The sequence below is a fragment of the Megascapheus bottae genome, chromosome 14 (genome assembly GCF_031878675.1).
Source record: "Megascapheus bottae isolate mThoBot1 chromosome 14, mThoBot2.hap1, whole genome shotgun sequence".
NCBI lineage: Eukaryota > Metazoa > Chordata > Mammalia > Rodentia > Geomyidae > Megascapheus > Megascapheus bottae.
Genome location: NC_143522.1, coordinates 19,963,691 through 19,982,508, shown reverse-complemented (window position 1 = coordinate 19,982,508; position 18,818 = coordinate 19,963,691). Strand labels below are relative to the sequence as shown.

The window sequence follows — 18,818 nt, the reverse complement described above, 5'->3', positions numbered from 1 at the left end:
TTGAGGATGGAGGTACTAGTGGGAAGGGAAAATGGAAGGGTGAAGGAGAGAGAATATGTACATAGGTAAAAATCCAATAATGGTGCTTTTTAAGACTGGTTTGAGAAGTGGGGAAGCAGGGTGTGGGGGAATGACGAAGGCAGGTTAAGTCTGAACAAGGTAATTTGTGTACGTATGGAGGGGCATGCCAAAATGAACCCTCCCCTAGTACAACTGAGGATGCTTTTTTTTAATGGGAAGAAAATCAGTCAGGTTAAGGATTCACAATGTTAAAAAGAAAACAAAACAGCAAATTTTGATTGCAGACTAGAATGCAGAAATTGTATGTTACGTATATATTCATACAACTAGAATGATAGTAAAATTAAGGAGTATTTTGATCAATGTACTGTGCACTCTATTTGTGCAGGAATATTTGTCGAAGAAGCAGTGAGTAGGTCTTTTACTTAACCTAATTGAACATTACTTCCCACAGCTAAATGTTTCTATGTGAAAATGACAAGGCAATAGCAACATTGAGATTTCCACACCTATCATGACACAAGCAAGGGGAAAACATCTCTAAGATGAACAAGATAAGCAGGAGGCACAGTAATAAATTCTGTGTTAATATTCCACAATAACATATTTTCATGATTGCCAATCATCGTGCGTGAAATAAATTGTGTGAAGCAAGTATTTAAAATGCATTTTAATAATTTTTTAATGTTTTAGTTTTATTTCATATTGCTGTAGTGAAGATTTTATGATAATTACCATCAATGCTTATAATATTTAGAACATCTTAGTTTTTTCTCTTTTTTTGCCAGTCCTGGGGCTTGAACTCAGGGCCTGGGCACTGTCCTTGGACATTCCTCATGATTAGTGCTCTACCACTTGACCTACAGCACTACTTCCTGCTTTTTTCTATGTTTGTAGTTCCAAGGAATCAAACCCGGGTCTTCGTGCTCTACCACTTGACCTACAGCACTACTTCCTGCTTTTTTCTATGTTTGTAGTTCCAAGGAATCAAACCCGGGTCTTCATGCATGCTAGGCAAGCACTCTACCACTAGGCCACGCTCCTGGCCCAGTTTAATAATTTTTTAAAAATGTTCTGCTCCTTGTCATCACCATGACACCTGCTACTTTGTCCCAGTCTAGACTTCTGATGTATGTGGATAGGTATATTCTTATGGATGAGAAAAATTCTCACTTGCCAAAGGTAATGTCTTACAGTGACCGAAAAGAGTCCAATCTAGACAAGCTCTAGCTCCCCACATTTCCTGCTTCACACAAGTACTTGTTGGCATCTTCCACTTCTTTTACTGACACCATCCTCTTAAACCATTATCTTACACTGTATACCACTAGCTTGGACTCCTTTTGTCGGTGCTTGAAATGTTTATTTCCTTTGTTGTCCTTTGAATGTTCTGTTATATGAATATGTAACAAAACAGTACACTGTGAAAAAGGCTGTATCATGGTCAAGGAGTGAAAAGACTCCTTTGGATTCCAGAGAAAAAAGGAAAATATACTTTTAGAAGATATAATGTAGCATAATGTAGTTAGTAGATATAATTCTAGAGGCAGAGGGAAGGATCTGAACTTGTCATTTATTAATCTCAACTTGTGACAGAGCAGGTGAATGTTGTATAAAGTTATAGCTTTCCTCTAAAGAATAGCTTTTCAAGGAAAATATGTTTCCCATATTTTCTTTTCTTTTCCCTTTTTCTCCTTCCCCACTCTCATCCCACTGTGCCCCCACTCCAGAGTCGTGCACAGGCACTCTACTATGGAACTACAGTCACAATCTTTCCCATTTTCTACTAAAGGAGACAAATATGTCGTGAGAAGAGAGCTAAGTTAAGGTCACCTAGCTTTGGCAAATATAGAACTTTTTCTCTTTTTAGGTATCTAAGTTTTGAAGTAGCATTCCCAAGCTACTCAGAAACACAATGAATGACAAAAAGATTCATTTTAGTTTTTCAATTCTTCAGGTCATCAAAAAATACTCTTGAAATACTATCATTATATCATTCCACATTGCCAAAATAAAAACTAATACTTAGGTTAATTTTATCAACTCCGGAGGAAATTTTCAGCATTCAAATATATGTCTGTGGACATATAGTTTTATAATGCACTACAAAATACTAATCAACTTGGAAAGTAAAAGTTTCAGAACTTTGGAAAATAGAAAACCGTAATAGAAAACATTAAGTGTAGAGTAAATATGAAAATTCCTTGAATGACATATGGCCAAAAATCACTAACAGTCAATCTACAAAATACTTCCCCAATGCCTACATTGTTGAAGTCTTCTGTTAAGCACCACTGAAACAATTAAAAGAGATCTCTCATGGAAATAAATCAGCAAAGTGAAATAAACATGATCACTTTGGGAACACATAAGCATTTAAGATATGGTCTAACTGTAAAAGTATAATTAAACATAAATGGAATTGCAAAAAAACTGCCCCTGTTGACAATCATAGCTTCAGAATTGTGTTAATGTGGTAATAAATCAGACCTTTCTATTTATTGTCAACAAGCTAAGAAGACTTGTCAAAGTAATAAAAAATGTATTTTACCAGCCTGGTTTATTTTGTAAAATAAGATTTTGAAAACTATAATCTTTTCTATTAATAATAACACCTATTGATAATGCTCACAGTTGAAGTTTTAATCCAATGAGAGACTGAAGTCATTTTATTTCAAGAAATGTTGATGGGTTCTTCCAAAAAAGATGCTCAGTGGAATCCATTCATGATCAATCCAGTCACCATCAGCAAGCCAAAGCTTCAAGGAAAATTTTGCCCTTACAATCTACTCACCCTAATTATTTCTGACCTTTGAAATGAATACAGAATAAAACAAGATCCAACAAAAGACAACCTTTCTTTCGATGTATAGAGGTGAAAAAATGATGCACAGCACAGACACTTAACAAGTTCAATAAAATCACACCCACAAGGACAAAAGCTTCTGAAGGGCCAGAGTACTGTCCTTGGTTATTCTTAGTAAAATAAAACCTAACCTTTTTTTCCACAGGGTACTGTTCTTGGTTATTCTATACTGTTAGTAGGTTATTCTTAGTAAAAATAAAACCTAACCTTTCTCTCCACAAGTCTGTGACACAGTGATCCATGTTATTGAGTTGAATAATGCCTCTCGAGGAGAATATAACCATACGGATATCAAGGGGTTTTTTTTCACACACATTAATCTTGTTTCACCCATCAGCAAGTCTGTTGAACTCCACAAAGAAGAAATTAGAGTCATAGGAATATAGGAGATTAAGCAATTTTTATAAGGTCCAATATAGAAAGATATTCCAACCTAAAACTGCAGAATTTCTTTTCTTTCTATTCTTTACTCTTTATCTTGGAGAAGGTACCAAATGCCCACATTAGAAAATTACTCAGGGCATGAACACTTGTTGTCATATATAATGTAGGATGGGTAGTAAAATGATATTTTTTCAACCTAAAAGTATCTGTGACTGCTATGTTTGTTTATTTTGATGTTTCTTGGTCTGGTTTAGTTTTCTTACTATTGAAAGTAATAGTTATTCAAATCATTTGGAATAGGTCCAGAAAGAATGCCAATTCTAAACTGTTTCTGGGGAATTCTATATGTATAGAACATATCAATACTCAGTAGCTCTTGGCATTGTGGGAATCTAGGGCTTTCTTATACCAACTCACACAGGAAGTTGGGAGAAGTAAATGAAATTATCTATGTGAAAAGTGAAAAATATAAGGGCTGGAGAGATAGAAAAAAATGCTTTTAAATCAAGAGCTCCAAGGAATCATCTATCAAAAGTAATGAAAAAAAAGTCTAATGAAAAGTATCCACATTAATCCCAGTAACTGACTTACCGTAATGTTTGATGAATATTACAATCCTTTCTATTATTTCTTCTAGGCACTAGAGTCGAAGTGCAAAATGGGAGAAGTAACTATCACAGAGGCTGTTTTGACACTGGATTCTCATGAAAGTGATATCCAGAGTCAGCTGGGGCAAAGAGTGACACCAGCATGTGAGCCTATTTCAGGACTCATTAGCATCTGATGTTTTCCATTCTGCCACAGGACTTTGGTGGACTTTGATGGACAGTCTATTCCCGAACTCATTTTACCAACCTCTTTTCTTTCATCCCTGGGAACGGTGGTTCCATGGGTTCTAAGGCCTTAATAGCAGCTCTGAACTTTGGGACTTGATATTTTCCAATAGGTTTAAATAAAAAAGCCATCGTATTCTTTAAAAAGTTCTACCTGGGAAGCTGCACTAGAGACAACAGACATAACAATCTGACCTGGGACTGAGGAAAATAGATGATCTTTTTCTGAGACTCTGCCACATTCTCTTAGGAGAAACCTGGAAAGAAAGTGTTGAAGGGTATGGGGGTCGGGGTGGAGGGATGAGGTAGGCAGTTTTAAATAACACCTAATGGTTAAGCAGCAATAGAAATGTATTCCATGAACGCTTGCAAAAGTGGCTGAAATTTTTAACCACTAAGTTGCCAGTGAGTAGAAAAATGTCCTTATTAAGGATCAGTGGAATAACTGACCTGACCAGCACTGGAAAATCCTGAATGTGGCCTTCTGACTATATATATATATATATATATATATATATATATATATATATATATATCTTCCTTCCTTTCTTGCAGATGGCTAACAGCCACATTGCTTTGTTCAGGCAACTGGGGACACATGGCAATGCACACTTTTGCAAGCATACATCCCACAATAAATTAAGTTAGGGGTGGTATTTGAAAAATAAATAAATAACGGAGTTCCAATTCACTGCAAAGAGTACAGGAGGCCAGTAAGTGGGAGAACCAGCAAGAGAAGGACTTCTTTTAGAACGATGTTTTACAGGACTGTTTCTGCATCATTAACTCTTCTGGAATCCTGCACCTAGCATGATGAATTTCCCCAAAAAGTAGCTACTGTTTAATTTTAAATCACTTCAAAGAACTTCAGTAGAAGGAATCAAAGAAAACCTAAAAAGACCAGTAGATGCAAAATTCACCAAGGGATTAAAAAGGAAAAAAAAAAGCTACATGAAGGTTCTAACAGATTTTGGCCATGTACTCAAAATACCACTGATTATTTTTCTAATACAGTGTTTTACTGTTTCATGAAACTGAAATAAGTCTCTGTATTCATCAGAACACAGGATATTTTTATTACAATATTTGTGTCATAGCCCTTAAGAAAAGGAACATACTTAAAACCTTGAAAAGAATCTCTGTCTGAAATGGCTAGAAGGGTGTGTAATGTGTATATTTCAGTAAAAAAACGATACTTAATTAGAAGTTGCTTAACAACACATTGATACTTCTACTCCTATTCCAAGCATGTAGTTTTAGAAGAAAAACATGCTTTCACAAACTAAAAGAAATACGGAGTGCAGAAAAGGTATGAAAAAAAAAGTTGGCTGAGAACGATTAGCTTCAGTAATAACAACAACCGGTCTTTTAAATATCCTTTCTGAGTAAAATCTACCCAAAAAGAAAAGAAAGAAAACTTCCTAAAAATTGCATATCCCAAAATACCATACATTAAAAAAATTTGGAAAATGACAGATATCCACCCACCCTAGAAATTCAGCAAACTTAATTTTCAATTATCATTTAGAATAATCAACTAAGACTGAAATTTCAATTAGGAAATTCTTCAATAATGAAAGTGGATTTGGAATCAGATTGTTTAAAGTCTATGAAGAAGGACCATCTGTTTACAAATACCCTTTTCACACTCTACCTTATCCTAAATTCACAGAAACCAAGCTGAATTTAAAGACATACACAGAGCTAGTATGATTCTAGTTACCACATATATGTTCCTGGGCTAGTCTCAAGTTTCTCTTGTTATGTAAGCACTTAGGGGCAATAAAATTTCACTTCCATTCAACAGCGTAGTGGGACCCCAACAATAGTCCTTTCAGGCAGTAGAGAGCACTGTAATTTTATTTATGTTGATCACATTATCAATGCTATATGGAGTTACCATTTGGGGAACTCTCTACTAGTCCTTCACATTGTTACTATTATGAAATATCATTATCCACACTGAACTGTAAGAATAAAATAAAATTGCAAAAACTAGAAGTCAGAAAGCTCTGTCTGCTAGTGGGTTCCACCCCCTTCACACATAGGCACATATATCATTATAGGCCCTGATGAGAGGGAAGAGAAACAATGATAATTCACTTCTCACAGATAGAGGTCACTAATGGACTGAATTTAAATCGCTGTGGCTGAAAACCACAAAGTTATTAAAGCAATCTAGTGAAAAATGAACTTGAATTAAAACTAAGAAGATACCTAAAAATGATTGTCCAGAAGGTGTGACCCGAATAGAAATGACATGTCCTGAATAGAAATAACACTCCATCACCTTGACCTCTCTTGAGTATTCAAATGGAAGATGAAAAACCAAAAGCCTTGGGAAACCTTGGTTCTTTCTTTCTTTTTCTTTTTGACTTCAGATGTTTCTGATCTTAGGGGCAGCAATTCTTTTCTTGTAAAATCTAGAGCTAGAGTCAAACTCCATTAGATGCTCAGAGACTCTCTACAGAATAAGCTCTTGGGTTCAGATACCACAGTTTCAAAATTGGGAAAATATATGGTTGCTTTAGGGAGATGTGTCTAAATCTTAAATCAAATTCTCCAGCAGGCCAGAATAAAAATGTAACAGGCATCAGAGAAGGTTCAAATTAGATCCAGCCGGTCAAAGTCAAACTCGGATAAGATCACATCATCTGAAACCTAGCACAGAGGAAAAATCATGAGTGCTTGGAGAACCCCAGGGAAGCTTAGCTTAGAGTCATTTGGGAATCTACTTTCTTCATTTAAAAGCATCCCCTGGAATTTCTGAAAGGTCAGTGAAACTACGGAAGTGTTAAAACACAAATACTTTAGGGAAATTTTTTTTTTTAAAAAGCCTAACCTTACTCCACACTAAGTCTGTAATAGGTTCTACTGCAGTAGAGAAAGTCCAATTCTTTTTATAATTTTGTGTACCTCCTGGCAGAGACATGGAATAATGTTTGAAATCACATCTTCCATCCTCCTCCAGTCACAGGTATTTGCAACTCAACATGACAGTGTGATGTTGCACTGTCATCTGTGATTATTAAAAATCCCTTAAATGGTTCAACCCTCTCTTGTTTTTGGCTTTTTGAGACCAAAAGCAAGAAAAGTTGCATTTTCAGGAGGAATAATGCTAAAGGAAATAAGCAACTTGCTTTGGTGTGCAGGATCAATCTTTTCTAATATAGTGGCAGGCTGATCATATATATAGCTGATGTAGACTGCTTAGTGATTCAAATATTAAATAATAGTGATCTAGTTCTCGCTTTCCAGATACTGACCTAAAATTTTGCAATGATATTGCAACAAATACCAATCCTACATTCGATTTCCCTCTAAAGGTTTGAGGAATGAGTTCTTTGGAGATTTAGTAAGGTCATACATACCAGTTTAGCTTAAAGAAGATCTCAGTCCACATATGGGAAAAAAAAAGAACCTTTATATTAAGCTTCAGGCTGGAGAAAGTTAGACATAATAAATTTAGCAATAAGCCTGTGAGTGAGTGGACATGCTCCAGAGCTCCCCAACCCCTGGGCGATTGAAGACTCCAGCTGAATGGGGAGAGAGGTGGCTTGCCTTTTAAAAGAGCCTTTGCATAGCAAATGCAGCATGTTAAGAAATCTAATCAGCACCTTGCACCCCGGTACAGCATTTACAGGGATCTGTGCCTCGCACTCTCTTGATTAGCTTACTGTAAGCAGTCTTAGGAGATCCCCCTCCATCAGAATTAATCAAAAGCACTTACAGACTGTTCCCCATTCCTGGGGGAAGGGAGAGCAGCGGGAAGCAAGAGGACTTTCCAGGTGAATTCATCATCACCATCAGGAGACAATAGCAGAGGCCCTCAATCTTGAGCAGCTTCCAAACTCAAGACTCCACGAGGAGGTGTGTGAAGGGGGCATGGTGGCAGGGGGTGACAGAAACCTTTTAATCGAACTGCGGCTATTTTCTTAGTCTAAGTAAATCTGCTGTTCAGGAAACACGTCCCTCCCCTCTCGAGTGTCCAGAGTGAGTGCACACGCAGCGCAGCCACTCTCACTTCTCAGGCGCAACCAAGATGGAAAAAAATCTGCCTTCCTGTAACATCCCTAACCTTCGGCCGCAGGAAGCGCGCGCGCTCGCGCGCGCGCGGGCACACACACACACACACACACACACACACACACACACACACACACACACACTGGGGGGGGGGGGGAGATCTCCTCACCACTTCATTCCACCCCCCACCTCCTCAAAATAAGCCTGACTTCTAAAGTTCCCATTTTACCAGGCCAGAAGGTGAAAGGAGGGGAGGGGGTAGGGAGCAAAGGAAAGAGGGATGGAGGGGCGGGGAAGGAGGGGGAGAGGGGGTCAGGGATGTCAGAAGGGAGAAAGCCATTTTCCCGTATGCTTTATGTAGGCACACCTTGGAGGCTCCCAAGTCCTGAACCAGCTACAAATAAAACAGGCATGCGAGAAACATGAAACGACCTACACCCATCGATGTGAAACAGGGGAGAGAGCCCGAGGGACTGCGAATAGGGCCATCCACCCATCCACCCATCCACCTATCCATTCACCCATCCATCCATCCACCCATTCATCCAGCCAGCCAGCCAGCCATTCTGCCTCCCTGGATCTAGGCTTTCGAAAAAGTCTCTGAATTCCCATTCCAAATTTGCCAAGAGCCATAAAACGACAACGACGAGGCACCAGCTGGGGTGCGCGGTCCCCCATCCGCTCCTGGGGAAGGACGAGGGGGGAGCTCGCCCGTCCCTCCCTCCTCCTCCAGAGCTGCCAACCCGGCACGAAGCAGCGCCGCGGGATCCCCGTGGGTCTCCCCCACGCCGGGCCACTGGTCCCCAGGATCTTGAATCCTGGAGCTCCCCCGCTCCAACCCCCTTCCAGACCCCAGCAAAGGCTGTTGAGAGACGGCAGAGGATGCGTGCAGGGAGGAAAAGTTAGGGGCGCGCTGTACCTCAACAAGGTTCTGGAGGTCTCCTTTCCAGCCCTGGGGCTAATTCCGCTCCGCGCTGCGCCCTTTCCGAGATCCAAACTTTTGTGAGGTCCTCGGGGTGGCGGCGACGGCGGCGGCGGCGGTGGCGGCTGCTGGAGCCCAGCCCGGTCGCCTGCGGCAGCGGCAGCGGCGTTGGGGCGCAGGGGAGCGGAAGCCGGAGCCTCGGAACGGCGCGCGCCTCCCCGCAGCCAGCCGGCGCCCGGGCGCCCGGCTCGCCTCGCTCGCGGTCGTCGCCGAAGTCCCCTACGGAGCCGCGGCATCGTCTCCCCCCGTCCTCCGCCACCTCCGACCGCGGGGCTGGGGCATGCCACTTTCTCTGCGCTCGCTCGCCCGGGCTCGCTGGCTCTCTGGGGCGCCGACGCGGTCTCCTCCCGGGTGTTGTCCCCCCCTCTCCTTCACCGCGTCAGTCCAGCCAACCACGAACCCCTCCACCCCCCGAAAAGAAGTAGGGCGAGGAAAGGGGAGGCGGTGCAGAGCCCAGCTGGGACGCCGCGTGGTGAGGACGGAAGAGCCGCGGGGTGGGGACGGCGGGAGAGACCCCCGGAGTGAGGACCCGGCGGCGGCGGCGGCGGCGACGGCGCGCGGGGCGGTGCGGGCTGCGCTGGGGTCCGGGGTGGGGGGCGCGGGGCTCGCTCTAAGGGAGCCCAACCCGGACAGGTTGTGAAGGCGGCTCAGCCCAAACTGCCGCCTCCAAGCCAGGCGATCGGGCTGATGTAGGCGCCGAGGCCCCCACCCCCACCCCTCCTGACACCCCCGGGAGATGTTTACAGTCCTGAACTCGCCGGCGCGCCCGCGCTCCTCCGCGCCCTCCTTCGGTTCCTCTCACTCTGGCGCTCACCCCTCTTGGCAGCCCCTCTTTCTCTCCCTCCCTCCTCCACTTCCCCCTCCCTCCAATGCGGGGTCCCTCCCACTTTTTTTTTTTTTTTCTGTTTTAAAGAATGCCGGGGAGGAGCGCTTGAGACTCGAGGCTTTCCAAGAGGCAAAGTCAGACAGATTTTTAACCCTGTCCTCCCTGGAGAGAGTTACAGGACACTAGCCCTGTGCATGCCACCAAGACAACTCCACTCACTCCTTCTCTCTAGGCTGCCCCTGCCAGCTCTCGTCCCACCACCACCTCTATGAAATAGATTATCCTGAAATAGATTTCCACCCCTTGTTTGTTTGAATTACTTGCAGGAAGGGAGGATCTATTAAACTCGAACACACTCCGAGAAATGATGAAAATGTGAGATTGGAGGATAGAAATATAGGAAATCTCTCAACCAAAATGGCGTTATTTCAAATGCAGGTAATCTGGGTGACTTCCTCCCCGCATTTCCCTCATCCCAGACTTTAATCCAAAGTTTAATAGCAACATATTTTAACACCTCAACTTTTTCCTATATTGAATGCTACTGGTAAGAGCTTTTTTTTTTTTTGATAGATTATTTGTCCTCAGAGATTGCCATGGCAGCCGAAAAATTCGAGCCTCAAAACATTTTGGGTAACAGGCTGGAAAGTTAAAGAAGGCCTGGTATACAGAGAACGTTTCCACTCTAAAATCTCTTTGCGAAGATTGAAGAGAAAAATACAAGAGCAGGCACAGGTCTCTTTCTAGACGTGGGGTTCTGGCTTGTTCCTCAGGCCTCCAGTAAGTTGCTATCTTGTTTGAGTAAGTCCAAGAAGAGGCTAAATCTGAACGGAAGAGGGAGGATGAACCCAGGTGAAGCATTGTGGTTCGAGGAAATGCACTGCTGGTGGGACCAGAAGAGATACAAGGAGCAAGGTTAAAAATTAGCCTCTGGGATCAACACTCTGGGAGTGCACTCCAGTCTTTGAGTTAGAAGAGAGAGATCAAGGCTGTGTCTGCCACTGGCTGGAGACGATTTCCTGACACACCCAGGGTCCCGAGTTCAAAGCCTGAGTCATTTGGCACCACATTCATGTTTTTTTTATCTCCTTCACATCCCTGTGCTGCCTACCTCTTAAGAGTGCCTAAGTCATGTTAAGACGACTTAGAAAAGAGATGGATCCATCTCCCAAGCCAGGCATGAACCCACACAGACAGCCGAGTTTACCCAAAGGCTCACACGTGCGCACACACTCACTAGAGTTCACCAGTGCCTGCCTCTGTTCCGATGGCATTATGCAAAGCTGACTAGGAAAACGTTTGTGGGTATTTGAGCTGAGCATGCTTGTGTCTCTATGCATGTGTGAGTGTGCATGCGTGCAGGGCAGATCTATCTTCATATAGACAAATACATGTTTAACTCCGGTATCAAAGGACAGGACGGCTGACAGAAAGATGGAGCCAGCGGAGCGCTGATGGGGACGCTAATCACAGACCAGTAGTCTCTGAGTGCCATCTTGCTGGGAGGTTCCAGGAACAAAACACATTAGTGATAACAGCCGGGGTGGCTTCAGCCCACACCAGCAAATTGCCATGGCCTGGGCCTTTTGCTTGTTTCAGGAGTTTTCCAGGCACAAATTGTGGGTGTGTCCTGCCCCAGCCAGCCTGGATCTTGCTGGCTCCCTTCCCGGGCTCAGTTCCCTGTCTTGATCATCAACCCTGATTATGAAAGAGAAATGACCACAGCAGCACTGAAAATGCCAGGGTCAGTCCTGGACTGGTCATCCTGGCTGAGGGATCCTTCCTGGAACCCTCACCCCCACCCTCACCCCCGTGGGACTCCGTGGCAGCTGACTTGGTCCTGCTCCAGCCACTCTGCTTCTGTTCCTGTCCCTGCATTCAGCGCTCCCGGGGCGTTACTGGACAGGAAGGGTCTCGGTGCCCCTGAGCCCCAAGTGCACGGCGCACTGAAACAAGATCGCGATTCAGCCTGGGCTCCAAGCCACTTTGCCACCATCTCCTCTAGCTTATGAGCAAAACGCAATGGCCCCAGCTCAGTGACTGCTAGCCCTGGGACGGGCAGGGCAGGGGAGGGACAGGGTTTTGGAACACACACACACACACACACACACACACACACACACACACACACACACACACACACCCTCCAAGGGAAATGAACAAGTGTTCACACCTAGACTCTCATATAGGATCTGGATTATTGGGGGGGGGTCCAGTTTGAGATATAACCACTGAACAATAGTATTAGTGGTATTAAATGCTGATGGGGACCGATTGTTACTTAAGGAAGTTCAGAGATTCTTGGGGATGGGGTGGGGGGGGGAGAGGGGAGAAACACCAGGCCAGACTCTCAGAAAGCGTGGAGGCTCACAAAGTCTCCATTTAAAAATCAGTGTTGCTAACAGGCAAGAAAATCAGCGTTTAAAAATAATAATAATAATAATAATAATAATAATAATAAATAAATAAAACCCGCAGCCAGTTTCAAAACTCCTTAGAGGAAGTGGAGGGTACCTCAAAAGTCTGGGTCAACCTAGGCAGCTCATTTTCAAATGAAGCACCCGAGTGACCACTGCCACATAGCCAAATGGCTAGACTACATAGCTCCATCCCCACACCTCATCGTGAACGCTTAGCAACCGCTGAGGGCGAGGGCAAGGAACTCCACCTGGCACCGCTGTCCCTTTACCTGGCAGCCGAATCTCCTTCCAGGAGTGCTCATCCAAATCCGACTGGGTCCGGGAGGTGGAGAGGGAAGAAGCCGACGCGGTTGAAGCGAGGCTCCCGGGGCATGGTATTGTCTTAGGGGTCACCGCCAAGGTCCCTCTTGCCCATCGTTGAGAATTGCCACCCGGATCCTGGGGCTCGGGGGTGGACACGAAGGCTGGCCCGGAGCTGTGTGGTCTAGCCGCGGCTGGACTTCCGGGATGGTGGACCAGAGAGGCACCTGGGGCGCCCTGGAAGCCCAGCAGGTTTGTACGGAGATTGCAGCCACTGGATGTTAACTCTGGGCTCTGGCTTTTCCAAGGTGATAAAGGAGGGTGCCAGACTCCTAAGTGATGGCGACAGGTTTCGAACAGACAACTAGAGAGAGAAGGAAAGAGAGAGAGAGGGAGAGACAAGGTATCCAGCCCCAGACAGAATGGTCTTTCCCCTCCCCCTTGCCTCTCCCTCCTACCAGGGAGGGAACTAAGTTAACCCTATGCGCACCCCGAGCTCCCCGGAGAAGCTGGAATTTACCAGGAAACCCGCTGGCGGCGGCTTGAGGGGCCGGAGCTTTGTTCACATGCATTTCCAGTGGGTGGGTTGCTGTCTAGAAGCACTGGTATGGCCAGATGCCAAGGGTGGGCTTTCAGTGCCAGACTCAGGCATGGGGAGAAGAACCTTAGCGTTTCATAAGGACCAGACTCAGCCCTAGAGTCTATTCTATTTATTTTATTTTATTTTGCCTCCAGTTACCAGGTTGATTGAAATTGCCAGCAACTTTTTTTATTTATCTATTTAATTAATTTATTTTCTCTTCTCTTGCTTCTCAATCTCCCTCGAATCAGTATCCTTTTCCTAAATGATGCTTTGAAGATTTGCAAACCTATGTCTATGATTCTAACTCCAGATTTTTTTCCCAAGTGTATTAGAAAGGAAGACACCTACCTACCTACTTATGCCAATTTAAATGAAGCTATCAGGTAGGGAGTCTCCCACCTGTCTATCTGCCACCTGTACAAGTTAGCCAAATGACAAATTTTTGTAATGGTGAACACATCCTCATATATCCAGAAGGAAGAAACCTGAAGATGAGGAAGAGGGCAAACTGAGAAATGAAGAGGAAGGAAGGAGAGAAAAAGCAAGAATCAGACAGATACACAGACACAAAGATAAACAGAAAGATTAAGAACAGCGGAAACACAAGCAACAAAATCTTAATCATAGATTCTAACACTGAAACAGTAATTCAGCTTTAAAGGTCTAGATTCTGATCAGCAGCATTTGACCAGCTCCTTTGGAGTAGATAAAAACAGAATATTCTTTTCCTTGCATAAAGAATTTACCTCCTGGCAATGAGTACGGGCTTTCAGTAGCTAGCCTGTACTTCTAAGAAGTTAACTGCAGTGGGAAGCCAGTCATCTCAGAATATGCAATGGAAACTTAGAAATGTCCGCCCCGCGCCTCTGCTGTCATCCTTACACCCAAATGGGCCAGGACTTGCCTCTCACAGCACAAACTTAAAACCGAGTCATCCTCGCTTTCTCTCCGGTCTCCATTCTGGGCTACAGAAAGAGGAAACCTTTAAAAAGTATTCAGAGGGTAACACGTGGATCAGCTCTGAAACCGAGTTATTTTAAGAAGTGAAAAGTGTGTTCCCCCACCACCACCACGGGATAGATATTCCAATTGCTTTCTCTGCAACATAGTGAAGCCAGTTGAGATTATAATAAACACTTCAAATGCCTCTCTGAGCCCATGCAGCTCTGGGAGACAGTGAGAGCCGCTTCCAGCCCTCCCAGGGAAGAATTTTGGTGCAGATCCTTCTAGTTTGCCAAGGTGGCAGCAAAGCACAGGAATAGCTCTTAGGGCTTCCTGAAGCCCATGTTTTAGAATAGTGACTTTTAAATAGTTGCTTTTAAATATACATTTCCCACTGTGAATATACTTTGCTTTTTGTGTGGGTTTCTTCTTTTCATACTCTGATCTGAGAGGGCATTATAAAGAATGCATCTTTAAGAATACCATTGTTCTTAAGGACAAAATGTAACTTGACACAGGTCTTACTTTCTGATCTTTGCTGCTGAGAAGGAGATGACTGCGGGTATGCAGAATGTAGATTTTTCCGTGATTACTGTTTCTAAATGATAAAAAATGTGAATGTGTGTTTGTTTTCTCTACTGTAGTTTATTGGTTTCTTTCACACTTCCTTTCCTTATCATAGAAGTAATCAAGCCAAAGAAGAGCAAGAAAGGGGAAGCATAAATATGAATGTTAATATTAATATATAAAAAGAATCATTGTGGTATCTTATCTACATGATTTCCCTATATGTCAGCTCTAGTAATGTGTGAGGTTGAAGTCAGAGGAGCAGAAGAACAGGATATAGTGAACGGACTCCAAATGACAATAATTTCACACAAAACCTAAATGTGACCATGAGGTCACAAACAGTAAATCTGAGAGACTCTAAAACCAGAAGGAGTTTTGCTCATTAGTTATTCTTGAGTCTTTAGGCCTTAATGGAGTTTTCAGTGCAACTGAAATTTGATTGTCTTCCCAAATTCTTTACCTTTAACCTAGAATTTTTTATATAATTTCTCATCTACACACACACACACACACACACACACACACACACACACACACATTTGGCACCCGTCTTTCTGAACTATGAAAGTAAAACCAACCCATTCTCTAGATTATAAGACCATATACACTCTAGGCACAGATAGCTTTGATCTTCAGTAAGTTCCATTCGTTGTGCTATTGCTGTTGTTTTATTTGGAAATTGGATATCAAATATCCTTATGTTATCCTAAAATTGTCCCAACACAAGTTGGCATAAGTAAACGTGCTTTAAAAATGTGTTACTATTAATGGTATTAGCATTATATCACATAGTCTTAGCTTTCAGTGCAAACCAAATTACATATCTATCTAAATATTGTCAGCTTTGGGAGATATTATCATCCTACATTATCAATGAATATCAAAACTGAGGAACCAGCATTACCTTGCACTGTTAACTGAGCTCCAGATTATATATTTTGTGCCAGTTTTAGTGTTTGAACTCTGGAATTCAGCACTATCCCTGAGCTCCTTTTGCTCAAGGCTATCCTTCTACAACTTGAGCCACAGTGCGTTTCTGACTCTTTCTGTTATTGCTTGCTGATAAAAGTATCACAGACTTTCCTGCTGAGACCAGCTTCAAATCATGAGTCTCAGATCTCAGCCCCATTAGTAATTAGGATTACAAGTGTGAGCCACTAGAGACCAATGTTGATTGTAGTTTTATTTCATCATTTTCTCACTGATAGGTATGCCCCACTGCTTATAGCCTTTGAGTACCAAATCTTTCTGTTCTCTTTGACAGTCCCTTAGTCTTCCTTGCAATTTTGATCCTGAGGTTTGAAAGCAAGATTCAGATACTTTTTTGAATGTCCCCATTTCTATGACTCTATTTTTCTCTTGATCCCTAGTTATGGATTTTGTGACAAAATATCATTGATGGAATGCCTTACTAATTACACAAAGTCAGGTGTCACATACGATATTAATACTCTAAGGTACTGTTCAGTTTTCTCTGGTATAATGCTATTTGCTTGCCTTTTCCATAATTTATTTTCCCACATTGGAAAAGAAATCTCTAATTCTAGCCCTCAGCCATGAATTTCAAGTCCTCAATTGAGCAAAATAAGTAGTTAGGGTAACTTAGAAGCATTCCAATAAATTAATTTTTCTCAGGAGCAATCAATCACTCAGGAAATTCTTCCCATGTAGAATTTAGGAAAGGGCACCCCACGTTTTCTCCAGGAAAATGCTCAGTAATCTCCTCTGCTTGTTCATGTTGAAGCCATTTTCAACTAAGTTATATTTTATAGTTCCCAAAGCCAGTTTATTACCCAAGCCCTGTTTATGCTTTTAGAAATGTTTCCTTTTTGTTTTCTAATTCCATTGCAATATATCTCTCACTGGCTAAAAATTTTGCCCCTCAAATGAAAAGGTGACATCCATCAGCCTAACTCCTGTCCACTTTGTTCTCCTTAAAAGGGATTTCAGCTCTAAACACTTGATTATAGTCAATTGGGAACCTACAGTAGGTGTCCTAGTAACTATTCTAGATCATGAGAATGAATTGTGCTTTGCTTTCCTGATTTTTCCCTCTAGTATCTAATACAGAACTTTTTTAACTGGTAGATACCCAAGACCTACATGGAATTTCATAAATACAATTTCTAATAGGTAGAGAGAAATATATTCTTTCTTCTGTTGTAAGGACTAATGAAGGGAAATCCATGGCTAGTGCACAGTGGAAAGATAGCTTTTCTTCTCTCATGAGTAGAAAATGTGCCTAATATATGAAACACTTGTTTGGGAATATGACCTATTTTGGGTATTTTGGTGATTTCTGATTTTGCAACATTGTGTGCTCTAGTGTACAGTTTATGTGTTTCCCAAATAAACATGTATATAAAATATTATATACATGTAGCAGGCTTTTCATGCAGTATCAGTCCATATATGGTCAAATTCTCAGTCTAATGGATAATAATTGCGAGCTCATTGTAACTAGAAATCTGGGTATGTGCAAAATCCTTTAGTATCCTGAAGTAGGTTCTTCCTAGAAATTAGGCTCAGCTCCAGTAATGCTGAGGCACTGTTAACAATGTACTGATTTCACAAGGTACTTTATGGCATTAACTTTATATCGAATCTTTTGCATTCAGCAACCCTAGCTACTGCAGTCTCCTGTCTCAGCGAAAGCCATTTAGTCCAGGAATCAGAAAGCCCGTGTATACGTAAATGCTTGAATATTCATTTTCCCAAGCCTTGGATACTTTGCTTTTCTGTGCAGGTTACAAGATGATTATGAATGAACAAAAACAGAAGGTACACTCTGACAGGAAACAAAAGCACGTTAAACCATGGAGATTTCCTCTTAAGAAATCTGCCATTTGTTAAGTAGTTGCTCTGTGTTCCAAAGGGAAGCTGGCAAAAATTTGACACAAACATTCTCCCTGCACTCAGAGGAATAACTGAGAAAAAAAGTGCCAGTTACAAAGAGGTATAAAAAGAAATGAAAGAACTACTCAGGCACTTATTTGATTCTAGATGCTACTATTGTGGGAAATGGTACAGAGGTTTCTGTATCAAACTATAATTCTGATGAAAGGAGATGATGTTTTATTGTGAAAAAATATTTAAACGAGTATGTGTATAAGATTTTGAGTTAAAACCGGCATTTATTTTCTCCCCTTGTTTATTGACATACTAAAACATTCATTTGTATCCCTCAGAAGGGCAGAGACCATTTTCAAAACTGACTTTTCTCTAGACAAATCTGAGCAGCCTCACTTGAGCTGGGACAGTTACGAAGAACTTTAAATTTGTATTTGAACATTCTCTCTTCAAGTCTCCTTCCTCTTATCAGAAAATCAGTTACTGTGGCTCAGAGCCTCAATATCCCTCCTATAAAGTAAGAAAAATTAAGCAAATTTATTGTCTAGGCTACATATGTAAGGATTTTCCAAGGTGAGCTTTGAAGCTCAAAATAAGAATGAACTGTCATTGTATATAACTGGGTTTTGCTGGACATAATTAGATACAACATATATTTTATTCTGCTTAATACTCAACATATGCTGCTTCACAAAGTATTATTTGGGTCATGAATTCTGTGTGTGTATGCGTGTGTGTGTTTGTGCTGTGTGTGTTGGCACTAACCCTTGAATTTAGAAGGTTGTGTCCTTTATCTTTTTCATTCCATGTTGGCACTCTACTACTTGAGCCATAGCTCTACATCTGGCTTTTCTGGCAGTTAATTTGGAGATTACAATTGTAGGGACTTCTCTGTCCTGGCTGGCTTTGAACTTCAAACCCCAGGTCTCAGCCTCCTAAGCCATTATTTTGTTGGTGATCTTCTCCCATAAATTCTTCTTCATGCACTATAGGATAGAATTGTTAAAGTACCACACAGTTCCTCTGCATGATACCATCGGATACCAACTTTTATTACCAAATTTTATCCTACCCAAGAAATAAACTCCCTCAGCACAGGGAATTATGAGCTTATCTTTCAGGATATCATTAAAATTTTAAGTAAATTGCTTTGCTGATTTTTTTTCTACACTCTTTAACAATGTAAAGTTTTACAAATGGTTCTTTTCTTTTGTT

At 42.1% G+C, this 18,818-nt stretch overlaps 1 protein-coding gene across 1 annotated transcript in view; it reads right to left on the bottom strand.

Annotated features, from left to right (window-relative positions):
• Flrt2 (fibronectin leucine rich transmembrane protein 2) overlaps window positions 1-9,633 on the bottom strand; it is a 93,838-nt gene extending 84,205 nt beyond the window's left edge. Inside the window, exon 1 of the mRNA XM_090344659.1 lies at window positions 9,050-9,633. The gene's annotated coding sequence lies outside the window, so the exon portion shown is untranslated. The remainder of the gene's footprint in view (window positions 1-9,049) is intronic.
• Between the last annotated feature and the right edge of the window lie 9,185 nt (window positions 9,634-18,818).